The sequence below is a fragment of the Drosophila nasuta genome, chromosome X (assembly GCF_023558535.2).
Source record: "Drosophila nasuta strain 15112-1781.00 chromosome X, ASM2355853v1, whole genome shotgun sequence".
In the NCBI taxonomy this organism is placed as follows: Eukaryota; Metazoa; Arthropoda; class Insecta; order Diptera; family Drosophilidae; genus Drosophila; species Drosophila nasuta.
The window spans coordinates 21,856,984-21,877,797 of NC_083459.1; the positions used below are offsets into that span (position 1 = coordinate 21,856,984).

Below are 20,814 nucleotides of genomic sequence, written 5' to 3' on the forward strand. Positions count from 1 at the left end.
TAAAAAATTCCGTGCGAGATCAAGAATTTGCAAGCTCAGTTGATTTCAAACTAAGCGCACAGTTGAGCAAGGCTTGCGCTTAATCGCAATGCTTTTCAATCTGTGCACGTTCAGCTGTCAGCTGTTTGCTTAGTTAGCCACTGCAGTTGCCGCACAACTGTGCTCTTTTTGGACACTTTAAGCGCGCTCTCACAAGCTCTCGCTCTTTCTCTCTCGTTGTTGTAGCTCGCATCGCGCGCAGCTTTTGTTTTGCCGCCGCTTTTGTTTTTGCAATTGTTTTTATTTTCCATTTATTTTGTTGTTCTGTGGTCAGCTCCAAACGTTTTACGCTCCACTCTCGCTCGCTCTCTCCATTTTGCTGGCTGCGCTCTCTGCTGTGGCTGGGCTTGACGTTGGCGCTTCGCAACGTCGACTAATCGCATCAGTTGTGCGGCAACTGTCGACGTTTTTGGTGCCGTACATAGCGTCGCGGTTGTTTCATTTGTTGTTATTTCTTTTGTTTTTTTTTCCTTTTTCGTTTCTGTTCGCTGCGCCAAGTTTTCGAATCGTGTCGCGTCGTGTCGTGTTTCGCTCACGCTGTCGGCGTTGTTGTTGTTGTTTTTTTTTTTTGGTGTTAGCTTATCTACGGTCAGAGCTAGGCTCTGTGTGTTGCGCGCGCGCGCAGCTTGCCAGCAGCTTCGACGTCGACTGCAGCTGCGACTGCGCCAGAGCGTTTTGTTCTAACGCGCATATATAATTTTTGTTGTGTGTGTTATTTGTTATTTGTGCTTGTGTCTCAATTATTGAATCCAATTGAATTCAAAACAAGAAAATATAAAAATTCCATTTGGCAAACTTCGTCGCAGCTGAAAAAAGTAAGTGCACACAATGTAATGCTTCCCCAATTGTATGCGTGAGCGTATGTGTGTTTGCGTCTCTCTATCTCTATCTCTGTCACACTGAGTGTCTGTCTGTTTGTCTGTCGCTTACAGCACAGCCAGCTGGCAGCTGAGCTATGCATGATGGGGCCATGAATCAGCAGCAATGACAGCGTCGTTGCTGTTGCTGTTGCTTTTGGGATGAAGGGCAGCGCAGCGCGGCTGCTTTTATGCAATACATTTGTACTAGTAGTACAACAGCAGCAGAAATAACAACAATAATAACAAAAATAATGCTTTTGTTTGCCGGCAACTTGAAAACTGCAGAATCTTACAAGCACAAATGCATGCGTATATGTGTGAGTGTGTATGTGTGTGACTTGCTCTTTATTCTTTACACACACACACATTTACAGCTAGCTCATACATTGTGAGTGCAAAAACAAAAATGACAGCAAATAGTTAAAAGTCGCTTAGGCAAAGGCAAAGAGAAAATCAAAGCAAAACAACTACAAACTGGGCAGCATTCATTTCAATGGTGCTTTTTATTTTGGCATCACATTGGAACGAACTGGAAAGGCAAGTGGCAAGTGGGAAGTGGGAGTCGAGTTAAGTTGAGTTGAGTTGAGTTGAGTGCTGCCAAACCAACTGGAAATTGTTGAAATAGAAAAAAAAAAAATAAAATACAAACGTAGCAAATATAAATATAGTACACCAACTTTTATTTTTTTGTTTGCCACGTGAGCGCTGCTCAAACTGTAAATCAAGTAACGGCAACTTAGAAACTAACCTCAAAACGAAACAAGTTTTGTTCGCCGACAGATCTCTGTTGTGATCAGCGACTCTCAAACTGCGATTGCATTTGCATGGGAATCGCCGAAGGGCGTTCCTCAGTTGATAATACCATATAGACAAACAAACTTGCCTCAACTGAGGGGCGTTACGTGAATAATAATTGTTTGAAAAAAAAAAAAACTCAAACACATATTATCGACAATTTACGGACATACTAAATCAAAATATGCATGCCATACAAATTATAGGCAATGATCACAGATAGTTAATAAAAATTCAAAATAATTGGAATATACGTATTGTTAAAACTTAGAGATGATCACTTGAGTTTAAGTTGCTCATGGTTAAATCGTTGAAATCGAATTGTTGAATAATTTTCTTTTACTGATTTTGTCATCTAACAATCAAACATAAATCAACTGCTAAATTGTTCTATTTATTCTTTATTTCTATGTTTGTTTTTCTAGCTGTTCTAGTAATACAATAATCATAACAACAAATATCTCTCTGTGTTGCTTTTTCAATCAAACAATCATACAATCAAACATCAATCAAGTTCTTTCAGAACATTTCAATATTCTTGGCAATATTCCTAATCAAATCATGTTTGAAATGCTTTACAATATTTTCTGCAATCGTTCTACAATCAAGTTTAACACTAAAATATTCTCTGCATTCTTTGCTATGCATTCCGCTTAAAGTTAGGTTTTCCAATTAACAGTTTTGTGCATCAATCAATCAAGATTCATTCTCACATTCTCAATTCTATTCTTCTGCAGTTCTAAATATAGATTCAGCTATTAGACGAGTTATGGTTATGTCTTACGCTCTTTTTCCGATTTTCACAATTTTGTATTTGTATTTTTTTGGGTCACAGCGTTCAGCCAAATGGGTGCAAGAATTTCCAGTTTTCTTATGAAAAAAAAAAACAAGAAAAAAAAGAAAGAAAGAAAGAAGTTACTTATTACTTTACTTGTTTGCTAACACACACACATACACACACATAGCATACACACACACACAGTCGCAACATTCCAAAGCCATGAATTTGTTGTATAAAACGAAATCAATAGAGAGACGAGACAACAGCGAAGCGCTGAGAGCGGGCAAGAGAAGAGAAGAGAGCCAAAGATAAAGACAAGGCGGATAGAGAGAGAGAGAAGGGGGGAGAGGGGCGCTCTATGGCTTGTCTATTGCCATTGCCCACGGTCCATTCAGGTGTGTGAGAAGCGCGGGTGACGAGAGAGAGCCGAAGTAGAAGGAGAAGAAAAGACAGCGGAAGGCGAATAGAGAGGAGAAGATGATGGGAAGGGGAAGGGGAAACGGGGCTAGCTGGGTCAGCATCCAAAATCCGGTAAGGCAAGTTTCTTGGCGTCGCTGCTGCTGCTGCTGCTGCTGCGAGTCAATTGTGTGAGTTTGCCTGACGATTTTACACGCGCTCCGATGATGGCGGCTACAATTGAGCACACACACACACACACATTTGCACACTCACACAGACACACACACATGTGGCTAAGATGCGCTGGGTGCTGTGGTCGATGGAGAGAGGAGCAGAACTGGGATGGTGGGAAGTTGGGGAATGTGGTTGGCCAGCCATGTGCTGCGATGTGTAAAAGTCATTGCCTCAAAAGAGACCCAAAGTGCTGCTGCTGCTTCTTTTTTTCTTCTTCTTCTTATATATATATATATATTTCTTATACCCGGCAACTAAGAGCGACAGAGGGCATTAAAGTAGTGACTTTATTATATTATATTAATTTGTTATATTATAAATAAGTTTGGTATTTAATATTGATACTTAGTATTGATATAATATGAAAAAATAATATAGCCTGAAAGCCTTAGTCAGCCTGTATACGTTATTTCAATAAAATAATACTAATAATAATAATAATATATAGGAACAAAAGAATATTTAAAAAATATTGTAAGTAGGTAGAACTAAAATGAGTGGCTTGATTCAAAGCTAGACAAAACAACGCTGATAGACTTTATGATTAAACATATAAATAAACAAAAAAAAGGATGTCGAAAAAGAAAATAGGTTAAACTTATAAAGCTATTTGGATGAACAACCACTTTTAGCATGAGTTAATGAAGTTAGAAAAAGGACAAATTGAATTTTGGTAACATCATTTGTGATATCAATTTTTATTTCATAGATTATATGTGTAAAGTATGCACAAATGTATGACATTCAAATATATTAAAAACTGATTTAATATTGTGATTTCACGCTTCACACATTTGTGGAAATTTACCAATTTATTATTTACAGTATTTATTTCAATAATAAGTGTCATTTCTATGATTAACCAAAAATGATTGCTATAACGTATTATTGAAAGCTCAGTATTCTGTTATTCCTATTAAAATAAAAAGCTAATTTCAAAGCTGCCATTGAATTATTCTATTATTATTTGAATTATTTGAACTTCTCAATAATATTCATAATATATTTGCAAAATATAATAGAAAGGAAGAATGCATTTTATGGTTCTAAAATCAGGTTGCTGTGGTCACACGTATTTATTATATTATTATGACAATTTATAATTTAGATAGATATAATTAAATTATTGGCAAAAGATATTAAAAAGAAAGAGCTCATTTTATAGTTGGAAAATTAGTTTGCTTTGGTCACACTTAATTTGTTCGTGTAAAGGGTATTTCACAGCCGAGCTCAACTCAAGCGAAGTTTTTTTTTTGCTTTGTTTTGTTGACCATGCGCTACAAAGAGAATGGGGAATGGGAAAGAAAGGAGCAGAGATTTTGGCAAATGGGGAACGGAGGCCAATAGCTTGACCTCAACATCCGCAACAAGCAACAAAAAATGGCACAGAAGCTGCAGTTGCAGTTGCAATTGCAATTGCAGCTGCCACGTAAAGCGATGTGAATGCGATTGAGTGCACTCACACTCACATTCACATCATCATGTGCGTTTGATATGTTTTGTAAGGTGCCCTTAATCAAACGTGAGACTCACGAGTCATTTGGCGACTGAAGCTGATTCAATTGGCAGCCTTAATTAGTCGAGCGAATCAAATGAATCGTAACGAATCGATATTGTGAATCATTTACAGTTACAGTTGACGCTGTCGCAGTTGTAGTTGCAGTTGCAGTTGCAATTGCCGCATGAGTAATGCACCCCAATATACCTTGCAGTCTGTATGCTCGATGTGGGGTCGCATCGACTAATTTTAAATAACATTTAAGTAGCACAATTTGAAAAAACATTATTATTTGGTTTGAAATAGAAAGAGGAATACTATATATATTTTTGATATATTTTACTACTTAATCTACTCATTCTTAGGTCATGTTTATGTAAAAATATGCTGCTCATATTGAAATATTGTAAGTTTTGGAAAGAATACAAAAGAAAAACTATAAAGTTAAAATACTTTTGAGAATAAAATCTGCTTATTCTCAGCTCTGGTCACACTGCAGCATAAAAATGTGTTTGCCTTTGCTTTGTGTATAGTTTTGTCAGATATTTATAGCTTTCCCAGCTCTGGTCACACTGTAACTTAAAGCTGCAGTCGCTGTTGTTGTTGTTGTCGCTGTTATTGCTTTCGCTACAATGTTTTGTTCTTTGCTTTGTTTTGTTTATTTGCTTAGCGTTTTGCTATTGTCTTTTGTCGTTCTTTTTTATTATCATGTTCTGCTGTTGTTTTTCTGCTACTTTTTCTTGTTGTTGTCGTCGTTCTACCTGCAAGTTTTGTTGTTGTTGTTGTTGTACTCCTTCTTCTTCTGGTTGAACTTGTTGGTGCCTTTCACCAGCAGCACCGCAGCATTTGTCGCTGCATTCAATGGCTCCTATATATCGACTATATCTTTCTCTCCTTCTCTCTCTCTCTTGGAGTCTCGCATTTCTCACTAACTATGCTAACTGCATTATCCAACAGTTTATTGCATCTGCATACCCTGTAAATATATTGAGTTACTCGCTAGCTCTACTTAATAATACCATATAGCAACTATGAATTTCATGTACGTTGAACTATTTTTGAGAGTAAGAATTGTTCAGATATATTGAAATACTTTTGTGAATCTAGTAATTAATGAGAGAAAAATATATTCAAATTTTCAAATAATTAGACCGTTCTTAAATTATAAATAAATACATTGGGAATTTGCAAATTTTAAATTAAAGATTTTGTTAGAAAATAGCCGTAAACAAAATAATATCCTTTTTTGATTTATAATAAATACTTAATAATAATTTAATATTAACATAATTTTAAATTGGTGGTTTCAAATGAAAAAAAAATTAAATAAAGGAATATATATATATATTTTCATGTTTTTCTTAAAAGTTAATTGCAAATCTAAATAATTGGAATATTTTGAAGAATACAAATAATTGTGTTCTAAGAAAGTTGTTAAATAAAAAATAATCCTTTTGATTTATAATAAATAAAGAATAATATCTAAATAATCTTGAGCTTGTAGTTCCAAAAGAAACATTTCAATCGTTTAATATTTTTCGTTGATTAAAAAATGAATTATGAAATGTTTAAGAATAAAAGTAATAATAAAATAGAAAAAATGTTCAAGACTTATGATGTTTTTATTCTCAATTTTTTCAATTACAGTCACTAACTTATTATAATTTAGAATTATTAAATTAATTTTATTAAAATAAACATTTTGTTGTTGTTTTCAATTATTGATATATTATCTAAATAAGCAACTCTTTTTCTTTACTTTGCTTACTCAATCGGCATTCGTCGACATTTTTCTGCAATCTTTTGCATTGTTTGCAGGGTATTTGGCAGTCTGGTTGAGTTGTCGGCAGTCTGTTATTTTGCTGTTGCTGTTTGACATTTAATTCTCAGTGCTCAGCTGTCCCATTGTCGTTGTTGTTTGTCGTTTGTTTTTATTTTTTGTTTTTTTTTTTATTTTCCATTCTACGCTCTCAACTTTATGGCCATTATTATTTAGATGCTGGCTTTTGTTTGTCTTGTTGTTGTTGTTGCTGTTGAGTTTACCGCTATAAATCCGCAGCGCTTATAATTGGATATGGCCAGATAAGTTTAATAGCCAATTTATTGGTCATATTGCTGCTGTTCTTCTGCTGCTGCTGTTGTTGTTGTTGTTGTGGCAGCCACTTGTTGCCAGCAACACAAGCAACAAGAATAAACAAGCTGCCCTTTTTTTTGCCACATGAAACTCTCTCATATGAATGAAGCTGCAGATCAAGTTGCATTTGTTAAAGTATTGAATGTCCCTCAGGTTTTTCAAAGTAAAAAAAAAATAAGTAAATAAACACAAGACATTATAATAACAACTTTGATTGTTTAAGTTGTGAGTATTGCTTAAGTGCACGCACAAAAAATATTTAATAAATCGATTCAACTTTTTAGAATACTTTACTGATTATAGATTTATTAGAACTCGATATGAAAGCGAAATTGAATGAGGCCAATATATTGAATTATTGTTTACACAGATTTGTTTACGACGCAGAAACATTGCTGATAAGCTTGGTTAGGAGATTACAGCTATTTATATAAAGATAAAGACAGGAGAAAATTTACGATTGTGCTACATGCTTTCGTTAAATGAAGCAAGTCTTGGATTGGTATAAGTTAATGCTGTAGCCGCTTAAATGAAATGTAATATATTCAAACAATAAAAAATAATACATATATTAAAACAATAAAAAATAACATGAATTAATAATAATAATAAGAATTTTTATAATTTCGTATTTTTATTGCTTGGCGATCGATCGAAAACTTCCCAAGAAATTTTCCATTTGATTTTTGCTGTGAATTGAAATTGAAACTGAAAACGCCTGGGGAAAGATTGATCGGATCAGATGGGAAGAGTTTGGGGAGTTGCGACTGCAATTGGAAGACGTCACAGTAACTAATAAGTGACACACACAGAGAAACAGAGACAGAAAGCGAAGCAGAAACAGAAGCAGAAACAGAGAGAAAAGAAAAGCAAACCATGTGTGAGGCAATCAAGCGAGCAAATAAATAAACAAACGTGAGACAATGCGCACCTGAGCAATACAACAGTTGAAAGCACCAGCTGAACAAGAGGAAGCAGAGAGAGAGAGAGAGAGAGAGGAGTGTAGAGTAGAGGGAGAGAGCAGGGAAGAGAATTGTAACTGAAATGCCAGCAACAAGCAACGGTGACAATCATCAGGGTCGTCATCATCAACGCGAAATGAATTCAATTTAAAGTTGAAAGTGCTTAAAAGGTAAACACACCGCACACACACACACACACACCTGTTCTCCCCCTCTCTCTGTCTATCTCCCTCTCTCGCTTTTCACCCTCTCGCTCATTCAGTGTTCTATCTGCGCTGCCATAATAAAGGCATTTAAAACTGCGACCGTCCATCAGACAACCAACAACAAAACGTCTGTCATCTCTTTCACCTGCTTTCTCTCTCTGTCTCTCTCTCTCCCTCTCGCTCTATGCTGCCTTAGCAATGCCAACAATTAACAAAACAAAAAAAAAAAACAAAAAGAGAAAGAGAAACACTCTTGTTTACGTAGTGCTGCTGTCTGATAAGCGAGTGATAAGCGACACTCGACTGCGCGTCCACTGTGGCGTATGAGTAATTTCCTACGTATTGCAAGGGTGCGCAAGAGGGTGTGTTCTGTGTGTGTGTGTGTGTGTGTGTTGGCCAGGCAATCAAATCTGTTTGACACACATTGATATGCATACGCTTTAAATTGAGGCTATCGCATGCCAGACAGCACAAGACAACGTGGCGGGCAGACAGACAGACAGACAGACAGTTGGACATTCAGCAGGGGGGAACTTCATTTAAATGACTTTATCATTTGCTTGTAGTCAAACTGAATAACTGAAAACTGAATGAATTGCACAGTGTGTGTGTGTATGTGTGCCGCAAGGGGGCGCCACTTAACAATAACTAATGAATGAAAATTACTTTTGCAATTGGTTTGCCAGTTGACGGGAGAAAATAATGCTAGTAGTTACCACTGATAATGCAAGTAATCAGCAAGAACATTTTAAGGACAATGAATAGCATAATGATATGAGTACAAAATAATGCAAATGGTAATGAGAATTGAATAGAATAATGAAAATACTAATGATAATGTTAACTTATTTGAACTTTAATAAAAAATAGATGATTAATAATACTAATAATAGTAATGCTAATGATAATGTAATGTAAATGATAATGATAATGTTGATGATGATGGAGATTGCAATAGTATTAGTTATTGTACTTAAAAATAATGAAAAGCGAATATAATAATGCGAATAGTAATAATAATTATAATAGCATTGACGAAAACTTCAATTACTTAGTTAAACTAAAAATAATAATAATAGTAATGAATGATAATGGTAAACGAATAAAATAATGCAAACACTAATGAGAATGATATTGTATTGGATTATACTAATTTCAATTTAAATAAAAGTTAGCAAGGATTCAAAGCAAATGCTAATAAAAGCAAGCTAAAATTGATTACTAAACCTGCTAATAAAAAATGAATGCGAAATGCACAAAATCTTCGCTGTGGCAGTAAATGAAAAGAATGTGATGCTTGTAAATTGTAAATGCACGAGATGATTATCTGCAATTAAATGCGGCGAACTAGGGAAATGCCAAGTATTCGAGAGAGTCTGGCAAAAATAAAAAAACGTCACGTTTCCAAGCTGCAAATGTGCAGAAATGAGCTGTAAATCCGGTCAAAACTATTACGCGTGGCATCGCTAGCTTTTTGGCCATAACATTGCGGTTTAAAATGAAAGAGGGCGAGAGAGAGAGAGTGGCAAATGCAATGAATGCTGCTTACCCTTTTTGTGTATTTTTTTTTTGTGGTGGCTCACTTTTATGGTTACAGGGTATAAAAATACTAAATGATGAGAGAGTCGAGAGTCAGAGATTTATATGTTTGCTATTTCTTATCTGTGAACGCAGAAGAAAAAAACGTATATACGAGACAAATAAATCTGTCAAAGAAAAAGCCAAAGAAAAGAAAAGCGAACATTTAATGTGGATTACGTGAGACATAAAACGAAAAACGAAGCAAACTTTTCGGTTTTTTTGTGTTTTTTTTTTGGACTTTCTTGTGGCCCAAAACGAAAGTCAAATGCAAAATAAAAACCACAAACACACACAGCTTACTTTCCATTTCTCGCATAAAATTAAGAAGAAGAAAGACTTATCAATATTTATCAATATGTAAATGAAATATTTCGTCATGTATTTAGTATAACAATGATATAGGGGAACTCTAGTTGGCATAGGTTATGTTCTCTCTCCCGCAAATGGAAAAAGATGAAAGAGGGCGGCAACCCTAACTCAATTGTTCCCCCTTCCCCCAACCCACACACACACACACAGACAGTTACAGTTTGGCAAGCGCTGGAGGGGGCAGGCAGGTGAACCGCATTACGGGTTCGGCAAAAGTTCATGGCCCCAAAAGGCTGTTGGTCAGAGACACGAGAGGGACAAGGGACAAAGAGCCGCCACCTCCCACCACCCCCCTCACCATTCAGCAGCAGAGTTTTACAGCCGCCGAGCTGCGGCCGCCTCGGAAATGCGATACATCATTTTGCGGTTACATAACCCGCGCGCACATGCTACGTAGATAAAAATACAGAGAAGAGTAGAGAACAGCGAGCAAGAAACAAGACAAAAAAAATAAAAAAAAAAGTAAAACGCGAAACATATACATCTCTATATATATATTATATAGTATAAGAAGAAGAAGAAGAAGAAGAAGAAGCAGAATTGGCAGAAGAGCCGCAGATAAATACAGACACACACAAACACACACACACACACAGAATGTGAGTATAAAAACGAAATCTTGTGCACCCAAAACGAGTTTCGCAATGCTTAAACATGGCTAACAGCAACTAGCCATGGCAGCAGCAACAACAACAACAGCTAAGCAGAACAGAACAAGAAGCGACCATAGAACAGAGAAGAGAAGAGTTGAAAGAGATAGAGAGAGAGAGAGTGAAGTGTGAAAGAAATGCTGAAATAATAATAATAGTACAAATAATACTAATCATAATAGTATTTTGCACAATTGTTAGTATATACCAACAGTTAGTATATACAACAAAGAAAAGTTGACAGAGAGAGAGAGAGAGAAAGAGTGAGTGATGAGAAAAGCAAAGTAAATAGTCAAATAATAATAATAAAAATAATAATCATAATCATAATAAGTATTATGCACAATTGTTAGTATATACCAACAGTTAGTATATACAACAAAGAAAAGTTGACAGAGAGAGAGAGAGAGAGAGAGAAAGAGTGAGTGATGAGAAAAGCAAAGTAAATAGTAAAATAATAATAATAAAAATATTAATAATATTAATCATAATCATAATAAGTATTATGCACAATTGTTAGTATCTACCAACAGTTAGTATACAACAAAGAAAAGAATTGAAGAGTTGAGACAGTGAAAGAGCAAAGAGTAAAGATAAGAGCAACAGAGATGTTCAAATAATAATCAAAATAATAATAATAATCGCAATATTAATATGTGCTCGACACGTGTTAGTATATACCAACAACCATGCTGGTATATACCAATTCGCTTTAAGGTTAAACCAACAGCCAACAGTTAACTCGTTTAGATAAGAATTACACTCGCAACTCTATGCGATTTGTGTATTCAATTTGTAGTATTGCGAATACGCGTTGTATTCGTACTCACACTTGTTATTCACTTTAGATAAGCAACACAAAAAACACAGCCGCAAAAATTCCGTAACTCATCATGTTTGCAAAAAGCAAAAGAATTAGAGAAGCAAAGCTAGAGTTGCATAAGTTCAATATGGAAATATAAGCAAGTTGCTCAAATAGTTATATTAAAGTTGAAAATCTTTGAATTAGAGAAGTGTTGAAGAGTAAAATAAAGATAATATTATAACAGAGAAGTTCGAAGAAGAGTTTAGAGAGAAGTTTAAATAGAAAATTATATTTTAATACTGAACATTTAATGCTGAGAAAAGAGTACTGGAAACTACACAAATTTAGGAAGATCATTTGAAATTAGACCTATTTAAATAGAGAAGTTCAATTGAGAAAAATAAATTGAGAATTAAAAGAAAACACTTGCTTCTAAAGAAGTTTAAATAGAAAACATTATTTAAATTATGAAAGTTCTGGAAGCCAGAGAAGTTTAAATAGAAAAGCTTATTTCAGTGATGGAAATTTAATTAAGCTGTCAAGACTGTAGATAACGTATAATATGATTAAAGTAATATATTATTAAGATAAAGAAATAAAATAACAAAGATCAGATCTAGTCAAGAATTAACTTTAGAAAAGTACAGTGAAACTAAACTATAAGGAAATCGTAGAAAAAGTTCAGCTTGGAGATGTGTTTTTGCGAGAGAAGTTTAATGCTAGATGTTAATTGAAGTTATAAAGAAAAGAAACCTTGAATGAATATGAGCTTGACATTAAAGTGCACACGCCAAGTGTTGTAGAGAATCAACAAAGTAGAGAAGTTCAAGAGTTTTGTAAAGTAACATCAAGCTGCGAAACTTGTTAAAATTTAATATATACGCTAAGCATATAAAAACGAAACACACACATATAAAACTTGGGTGTGTGTGTGTGTGTGTGTGTGTGGACATAGAGATCAAGCTGTAAGAACTGGAAACTGAACGTAATGCTGTAATAATAAAAATGTTTGTCGCATTTTAACAAGGGGAAAGCAGCAGCAGCAGCAGCAGCCACTATTATAATAAAGAGACAATGTGAATGGGGAAGAGGAGAGGGAGAAAGAAAAATAAAAAAACAGACGGCAACAACGAAAGCGGAAGCAGAATATGATAATGAAAGAGCAAGTGCAGTTTGGAAGGAAGCAACAAAGCTGCACAACGAGCAAAACCAAACTAGAACGCAAAAAATGCGATTTGAGCCAAACGAAACCAATTTGAACCAATGACAATGTTAAATTCTTTGTTTGTTTGCATCATGATATTAATTATTTAATGGCCAATTAGTGAGTGGAGTGGCAAAGCAGAAAGCAGAAAAAAGAACAGATACACCGGTTAGCAACCGCCAAAGCGGCGCTAATAATATGCAGTATCCAAAAATATCACGTATACGCCATGTGTGTGTGCGTTGTGTGCGGGCAGCTCAGCAGAAAATAGTAGAACAACAACAAGAAGCTTAAAACGATATCTCGACAACAATAGTTATTCATATGCAATTAAATGCACAAATACGTTCAACAAATACGAATTCACGATGTGCTCACAATTAACACGCGACACATCATTATTTAATTACAATCAAATTTTCATTGTGATTATGATAAAGCGTTGCCCAAGCTGATTAAAGGGCGCAATTGACAAAAATCAGCATAAAATGCTGGAAACAAGTTTTGGGAATTTTACATCTCGACTGTGAGATACCCTCTACCCTTTTTAAATATATCAAACAATACTGAAATCTATTTATTTGTTATATTAATTACAGTCTATTACATTCAAAATATACCAGACCGAAAAACACTGATATATATCGATGACTATATTTGGTATATCCTAATACTAATTCATTCAATATATACCATACAGTACAAATTATACCAGACTGAAAAATACTGTATATCAATATGCCATTACATACGAAATATACCACCATGTTGAAAATATACTAGACAGAAAAAATACTGACATATCAAAGGCTGTAGTTGGTATATTAATTACATACTAGTACATTCATAATTTACCGTAAAGTTCAAAATATACTAAGCCGGAGAAATTCTTAAATATACCGAATGATGTTTATATATCAATTCAAAATATACTATATCGAGAAAAAAATACTAAAATATACCAAAGGCTATATTTGGTATATCAATATGTTATTACATCCTAAAAATACCACACTGTTCAAAATATACTAGACAGGAAAAATACTGGCATACAATACTGTAGTTGGTATATTAATTACATACTAATAAATTCAAAATATACTAAACTGGAGAAATGCTTAAATATACCGAATGCTTTTTATATATCGATTCAATAAATACTAGATCGAAAATATACAAAGGCTATATTTGGTGTATCAATATACTATTACAGAAATATGCAGACCTAAAGTAATTAAGACCCAACATCAGCTTCTTTTAGCTTTTGCGGTATATCTTGTATATATCAATTAGATATCCATTTTTTACAGGGTATTATAAACAGTAGCGACAAATAATCGAGTAAACGAGTATCTTTGTTGTTAAGCGTTAAGCAAACAATCAAACGGTTAAACAGACAATCGCATAAATAAATAATGAAAGTAGCAAGGGTCTCATTGCTATTCTATTACAAACTCGCAACTCGCAACTTGAGAGCCCATTGCGGGCAATTAAATTGAAATAAATTACGTATACGTATGCACACACACACATACGTACATCTTTTGTATGCACAAGTATAAATTTGTGTTTTATGATTAGACAATCTTTTGTTTGCTTGGGAAGCTAGCAAATCACGCAACTCTCTTATCGCAATTTATTTGAGAAAATTATCTAATATAAATAATAATACAAAAAAATAAGCTAGATAGACGACTGTTGTGGAGATGCAAGATAATTTATCTGCAGTCTGCCAAAGTTTTTTAGCTGCTTCGTTGGCAGCTTGTCAACTCTACAACATGTTCTTTTTGTGATAGCTTGTTTCAGTTTCTTGTTTTTGCCTGATGCACTGAAAAGTGAATGCTTTAAGCTTAGCTGCAATTAAAGAGACAATAGGTTAAAATTGAAAATCAAAATTGGTTATACAAAATTAGAAAATGAAAGTAAATAATTCAATGAAGAGAAGATATCTGTTAGTTTAGTTTACGCGCTTAGCATGTTTTGCAGCTGCTGCTAAAACCTTCTTGGCGCAGTTTGACAAGCATTGTGCTTTTAAAACTTTGCTGCTGTGTTGCCTTTGTCGTTGTCATTGTGTCTGCAACTGGAGCACACTTTTGGTTTATTGTTTAACAATTTGTAGCCGCAATTAAGAGGCGTCTGCTTGCCTTCGATTTCGCCTGCTGAATGGCAGCTGATGACGCTGAGCTGATAATGATGACAATGCCGATGATAAACTTTTTGAATGCACATAATTCATCCGCCCCGTGGTCCCCGTGGAGGAGAACGACAGGAAGGAAGGAAGCTAGCTTGCTTTGCTTTTTCTAGGCCCCATAGCGCCATTAATTACTAATTGAGGTTAATAATATAGCACCATTGGCATCGGAGACAGAACTCAGCTTACAATTTACAGTTTTAACTGTGCAAGTTAAACATTTGCATGTGCGCAAGGCTCACACTTACACCCACTCATACACACTCATACACAGGCAGACAAATGAGATTACAAGTCAAGGCAAATGCATAAACAGGGCTGGGGCACTAAAAGGGCTGGGGTAAATGCAGCGGTAAAGCAGAGGAGGCCGCAAAGGCAAAGGCAGAGGCACATTGCCTTTGGAGGTTCAACGACATATGACGCTGTCGACGTCGTCGTCATCGTCGTCGCAACGATGCCTAATTGGATTTGCAACTGCGAGTGGCCACGGCGAATGGGCGGCCATAAGGGCCTCCCATGTGGGCGTTGCACATACTCATCGCCCATCGCATTCACACTCACTGTCAACCCTGACACTCACTCTCACACTCACTCACTCTCGTTGCCGAAGTCGAAGCTCGCTTGCGGCCCAGTTACAGGCTTGAGATTGAGCTACTGCCTTGTCATTGCCGTGCCTGCTACTGCCACCTACTGCCACCTACTTGCCACACGTTGCATGCACCATCTCTTGCGACTCCGCTGACGGCCACTTTTCGGCGCAATCAACAGACCCAAAAATACTAACAAGCAAAACTTACAACAACTGCAAAAAAAAAAAAAAACGTTGAAGCAAGAAAATGAGAATGCTCAGCAAAGAATATAAACTGTGAAATACCCTGTAATTTAAAGAATAGCAACGAAGAACAGAGAAAGAGAAAAAGTTTCATTTAATCTAAAGAATATTTTTGAAAAATTTTAAATTGATAAAGTAACAGACAATGAAGTAAGTTGAAATGTGGCAGAATAAAGATAACAAGACAAGATTAAGAAAAATACGTTTAATTTTTTTTTAGGTAAAGTGGAAATTTTCCAAAAATTTGACAATGCTTAAAAATTAAAAAAAAATATATATATATATATTTTAATTAATTTAATTAATTTAATTTGATAAATTAAAAAAATGTTAAATTAAAAAAGAATGCTTAAAAAAATAATAGAAAAACTGATGCATTCCACTTTAAATATTTAAAGGAAGGAATAACAACAAAATCGAGTAAGAAACCTACAGTCAAGTATGCTCGACTGTGAGATACCCGCTACCCATTTTGAATAATAAGATAAGAAACAAGTAAAAGTCAAGCTAAATTTGCTTTAGACAAGCTGCAAAACTATCGTCTTATGAAAAAATACTGTCAATACGAATTTATGAAACACTCAGCATAGTTGCCTTAACGTCGTTGCCAATTACAGGGTATCGAAGCAAATGCAAGGGCGTCAAAATGAAATTAAAGTCGATGCTGTGCTCAGGATGCGCTAAAGCCTGATGGTAAGCGGGTGCTTTAAGGCTAGCCCAGGGGCGGAGGAGGAAGCAGGCAACCGAAGAAGGCGAATGGGTGTGGCAGAAGGCAGAAGACAGGGGAAAGGTAAGGGGAGGGGAAGGGAAGGGAACATGGATGTGCGGGCGTGCCAAACTGCAGCTGAAAAGCAATAAAAGTGACAGCTAAAGTTGAGTGCGGGCAAAGGCTTTTGGCTTGCCAAAGTGAAGAACATTTCGAGCAGAAGGACGAAGGACATGAGTGATGGAGGAGAATAGTGGCAGAGGGGAGAGGGAAAGCGGGAGATGCCTGGGATTTGGTGCAAGATGTCAGCGCGCTGACAGCATGAAGCGAATTTTGAGCAAAACTTTTGCTTTTCCACACGATTCCTTTGCCGAAGCGCCCGATAAAAACCTAAAGGACGCACACAAAACACACACACACACAAAACACACACACATACACACATGTTCCTTGTGTGTGTGTTTGTGTGTGCTTAAGTGTGTCTACAAATTTAAATAAATATGTATTTATAATAGAAATAGACGGGGAATCTGTCGTCTGCGCCTTTGTGCCACTTGTGGCAGCCACTGAACCCTCCACTCACTTTGAGTGCATTTCTCGCAGTAGTAAACTACTATCCCTCCTCTCTCTTCCCCCCTCGCTTTGTTGTTGCCCTTGCTCAATACTTGTACTCAGACTTATTCACATTCTGATTGAAGCTTTTGTGCGCTTTGCTTTCCGATTTCACTTTTAAGCTGTCTTACTTTAAGAAGCAGTCGGATTGCTTGATATTTAGCGATTTGATTGAATTTCCCTCTGCAGGTGCAGGAATGAGTTTCATTTCTTTTTGTTTTTATTCTTTGTGACTTTTTGTATAAATTGCAAAGAAATTAAAGAAAACTCCTACCTAATAGGGATCTTTGCCTGACAATTTGGTATATTTTACAATATATAGTATATTTTGAATGTAGTGGTATATTAGTTTGGTATATTTTAAGGATATTATTATGTTGCTTTTATACAAAGAGTAGAGTAGAGTGGAGTGTGCTCGAGCTTTCTTACTTGTTTTTATTGTTTAAAACACGTTAAAATTATTATTAAATTATTATCCCCATTTAGCGAGATTGGTTCTTTTGTTTTGCATAGCAATTTCCATTATATTTCGATAAAAAATCTCACACTTGAAGTCTGATTAAAGGAGCAACTTCTTCAGAGGTTGCTAATTTTATTTAATATTTTTCCATAGCTGCTTCAACTTGCTGCTGACAAAACATGAAATGATTTAATAGTACTCGCAGTGTACGCAACGTACGTATGACATACTCGAAATGATATTCGATTTTCCAGATGATTAAATCAAGAGTTAAACATTTCAATATGCGAAACTCTGGGCAAGGGAAATTCCGAATTTTCCTCTCGTGCTTCATGCATACTGAACGTCAACGTCGAACGTAAATGTGAATGAGAATGTGAATGTGAATGTGAATGCCGCATGTAACTGTATAATAATATGAGTATTCATTCTTATTCACTTCTCATAACTTCATTCCACCTTCTCCTCCTCCTTCTCCTTGCCATTTTTGGGTTACGCTTGAGATTACAATACAATTTGCCATATGAATAATATTGACTTGACTGTGCGAGACTCTCTGCATATCTATGTATATGTATGTATGAGTGTATTCGTGGGTTTGTGTGTGTGTGTGTGAGTGTGCACAATAAGCTAGCAATTTGTATTGTTCGATTTGTACAAACGGCGTCGTCTCGACTGCCTATGGCGAACGTCAAACGGAAATGCCTTATTAATGAATATGTTTGGCCACCACACACACACACACACACACACACTCACACACTCACTTGCCAATCACACTCACATTCATACTCACACTCAGACACTTGCTGTGCTTACAGTGGGGATGCTGTGCTGTTGATTCACACGTATCAAATGTCAAAAGTTTCGTTTAAATGTGCCACACATCAAATGCAGAACGTAACAAATATATTTCGATTTGAATATTCGATTAAACGTTGGCGGTGTTCGCAATGTTGTTGTTTCAAGTGAATCGAACCAAAGGTTAACATACACATTACTGAGTAATGAGTTGGTTACAATTCTTGAATGCATTCATAAAGAAAGAATAGATTTAAGCGAGCATCGAAATCGATATCAAGTTTAATAAGTATAGTAGGATAATATTTGAGTTATATCCTTTATATTTTATTTTTATTAGTTTGCTCTATCGATTTCCTAATTTCTTCCTTTCGATACTTCCCAAGATCAAGTGTTGTCTAGTACGTTATGAGTACTTAATTCATGATTTGATTAATTGATAACAAAAGAAGCAACTCTGCTAAAGTGTAGAGCAAATGTTGTTAAATATGCTCTTTAATGCAATATAATTTTGAGAAGTAGTAGAAAGTTTAAGGCACCATTATTTTAATATTATGTATGAAAATATAATAATGAAGTTTTTTGATTACTTTCCAAGTTTTTTTTAAATCGGTAATAGAAGTAGTGAACTATTTTCCATCAAAAAAAAATAATAATAATAATAATGGTCTGTTCTGATAACTTAACTACTTTGTTACTACTTAAATTAACTACGTTTTAAGAATCGTTATATAAATTTTTATTAAGATTCAAAATTAGATTGATTTTTACAATTTATTTCTTTTAAAAATTTTGGCAGAATTTGAATATTTTTATGATCAATATTTATCATTTATTTATTTTAAAAATTTTGCTAGATTTTCATTTTTTCTTTTTAACTATTTGTCGGTTTTTACAATTTTTTATTTGGTAAATTTTGACAGATTTAAAATTTTTTTTAATATTGAAATTTTTGTGATTTTTTAAATTTCTTTAAATATTTGGAATATTTAATTTATTGTCAGATTTTAAAATTTGTATATCAATTTTAACATCTTTTTTACAACATCCATTATTTCTTAAGTTCTAAGTGCTGAAATTATTTATTTTAATTTTATTTTTTTTAATACTAATAATGCCAGATAATTTAAGGATTCATTTCTTGTTCATTGTTGTCCTCTTTTACATTCAATTTAATTTAGTTGAAATGTTTAATTTATTGCTATTGTTTAATTGAAGTCTCTACTGTATTTGCTTTTATTTTGTGTGGCCACGCACAAAATGCGCATTGTTGTCGACAACACAGCATAGCATAGATATTGCTGGCTGTTGTTGATGTTGCTGCTGTTGTGGTTGGTGGTTCGCGGTTGGCCCGCAGCCTGACAGCAACAGCAACAGCGACGGCGACTGCGACGGTGGCAGCAACATCGCATTTGCCCCATAAATCATTTGGCAGCAGAGCTTCAGCTCAGCTCAGCTCTTTGCTCTGCCTGCTTATGGCAATTTATTAATTTCTTTTTGCCATCTCACTCATACGCATTCCTCTCGCTCTCTCTTTCCCCTCTTTTGCAGCTTGGGATATTGGCAACTCGGTGCAGGACGCGTTTGTTATTGCCGTGGAGGAGCACGCGAGGGAGCGTTTACAGCGATTGGCGGCCCTCAATCGCGTTACGCCCGTGGATATAACGCAGCTGTCGAAAAAGGTAAGTTCCTGGCAAAAGGCGCAGCCAACTTAACAGGGAGAGTTGCCAGATCGTCAGGCAAGAAGAATAGCAATAACTAATTAAAGAGATGCTTTATAGAATTATTGAAATATTAAACTTAATTAAGGATTGTTGAATTCCGATATTTTTGTAAAGGAAAGCAACTTTCAAAAGTGTTCAGTTCCTGGCAAAGGCGCAGCCAACTTAACAAGGAAGGTTGCCAGATCATCAGGCAAGAATTGAATATACAAAATAGCAATAACTAATTAAAGATATGCTTTTTATAACTATTGAAATATAAAACTTAATTAAGGATTGTTGAATTCCGATATTTTTGTAAAGGAAAGCAACTTTCAAAAGTGTTTGTGTGCTGATCTGACAACACTGAAATGTAAGCTCGTGACAAAAGGCGCGGCCAACTTAACAAGGAGAGTTGCCAGATCGTCAGCACACAAATTAGCAACAACTAAATAAAGTTGATTCTTTTAACTATTGAAATATAAAACTTAATTAAGGATTGTTGAGATCCGACATTTTTGTAAAGGAACGCAACTTTCGCAAGTGTATTTGTGCTGATCTGGCAACACTTAAATGTAATTGTAGACACTGTATGTTAAGCTGACAACTTTATGCCTCAGAGTTAAAGGCGGTTAGCAAGTTTTAGTTCAGTCAAACTATTTGTTCCAATCACAATTTGTATGTTAATCTGGCAACTTTGGTGGCCCCCGCAGCGTTGCCATACCTTGTAGAAATCTGTGTGTCGTGTCTAGCAGGAAACGAGCTTCGACTTGACTCGACTCGACTCGACTTGACTTGCGTCTCGACTTGCTCTTGACTTTATTGCTGCTAAAATATGCGAAAAGTTTTGCGCAACTTGTGAATCGAATGGCATGAATCTGCTCGCATTCCGATATGAATAATTGAGTGCAGCAAGGAGAATGGAAAGCAGGGAAACTGCTGGAAAGTCGAGTGTGGGGTAAGGGGAAATGTTGAAATGGGCGAAATGGGGAAAT

General features: G+C 35.4%; 1 protein-coding gene across 1 annotated transcript in view; it reads left to right on the forward strand.

Moving 5' to 3' along the window:
• The first annotated feature begins 844 nt into the window (after positions 1 to 844).
• Positions 845 to 20,814, forward strand: part of LOC132796231 (homeobox protein prospero) — a 71,070-nt gene continuing 51,100 nt past the window's right edge. The window contains 2 exon segments of the mRNA XM_060807316.1: positions 845 to 854; positions 19,671 to 19,801. The gene's annotated coding sequence lies outside the window, so the exon portion shown is untranslated.